Genomic DNA, 1,088 nt, shown 5'->3' with positions numbered 1-1,088 from the left:
AAGCTCCACATCTATCATGAATTGATCTACCCATTTTTGTGATCTTTTCTTCCATTACATCGAGCTTTGAAATTACCGCACTGATAGTATATTGACCTCCATCTTTACTTGACTTTCCTCTAGTGAAATTCTCCGTTGAGTTGTGATACTCTCTTGAATGCTTAGCGAATTCTTCAATCAAAGATTTATTTGTATCCGGACTCTTCTTTGTCATGGGCCCTTGCAAGTCTAGAAGTTGACGAGTGCACACATTGACTCTATCATAAAATATCGAGATTTCTTATTGCACATTGAATTCATGTTGAGGGCAATGTCGTAACAATCTTTTGTAACATTCCCAAGCTTCGTATAGTGACTCCCCTTCTAATTGTTGAAAATTTTGGATATTTCTTTTAAGCTTTGCCACTTTTAAAGGAGGGGTAAAACTGGTTTATGAACTCAGTCCTAAAATCAACCCATGTCATGATTTCTCCAAAGGGAATTGATTTTAACCATTCCTTAGCTTCACCCTTCAAGGTGACCAGTAAAAGTCGAAGCATCACAACATCTTTACTCATCTTTGGTGTCCGAAAATAATGTGAAATCTCCACCACCTCTTCTATATGATCATAAGCGTCCTCGTGCTCCTTCCCATAAAAAAGTATTTCCCTTAGCATATTGAGAATGTGCCCCAGAAGTTTAAACTTTGTCGTGGCTGGGCTTTCTGGTGGATCAAGACCCCATCTATTTTCATTCCTTATATGTCGTTTGTACTCTTCCATTGACATGTTCGTGATGTCCCCCATTTTTTCTTGCTAAAACAAAACTAGAAAACATGCATAAAAGGAACAAAAGCTAAAAACGAACTAGAAACTAACTGCAACGTGACCACAACGTGGTGATGATGACCACGACTTGGTTACAGATCAAACAAAAAAAATAAATGCAGAAAAATAACTTTTTGCGGTTTTTACCCCACAAAAAGGATCAATTAACCTAAAGAAATTAAATTAACAACTAAAATAGTCATTCCCCGACAACGACGCCAAAAACTTGATGTGCATAAAAGTACCTACTAGTTTTAAATTTATAACCTAACTAACTTAACT

General features: G+C 36.6%; 1 non-coding gene across 1 annotated transcript; it reads left to right on the top strand.

The window, feature by feature from the left end:
* The first annotated feature begins 293 nt into the window (after nucleotides 1–293).
* LOC145056113 (small nucleolar RNA R71) lies at nucleotides 294–400 on the top strand. Its single transcript, XR_013685649.1, has one exon. It is a non-coding gene; the product is annotated as a small nucleolar RNA R71 (small nucleolar RNA).
* The last annotated feature ends 688 nt before the right edge of the window (nucleotides 401–1,088 follow it).

The sequence above is a fragment of the Lactuca serriola genome, chromosome 5 (genome assembly GCF_051521515.1).
Source record: "Lactuca serriola cultivar US96UC23 chromosome 5, Lser_US96UC23_V15, whole genome shotgun sequence".
Taxonomy (NCBI): Eukaryota; Viridiplantae; Streptophyta; class Magnoliopsida; order Asterales; family Asteraceae; genus Lactuca; species Lactuca serriola.
This window is presented reverse-complemented; position numbering and strand designations above follow the sequence as displayed.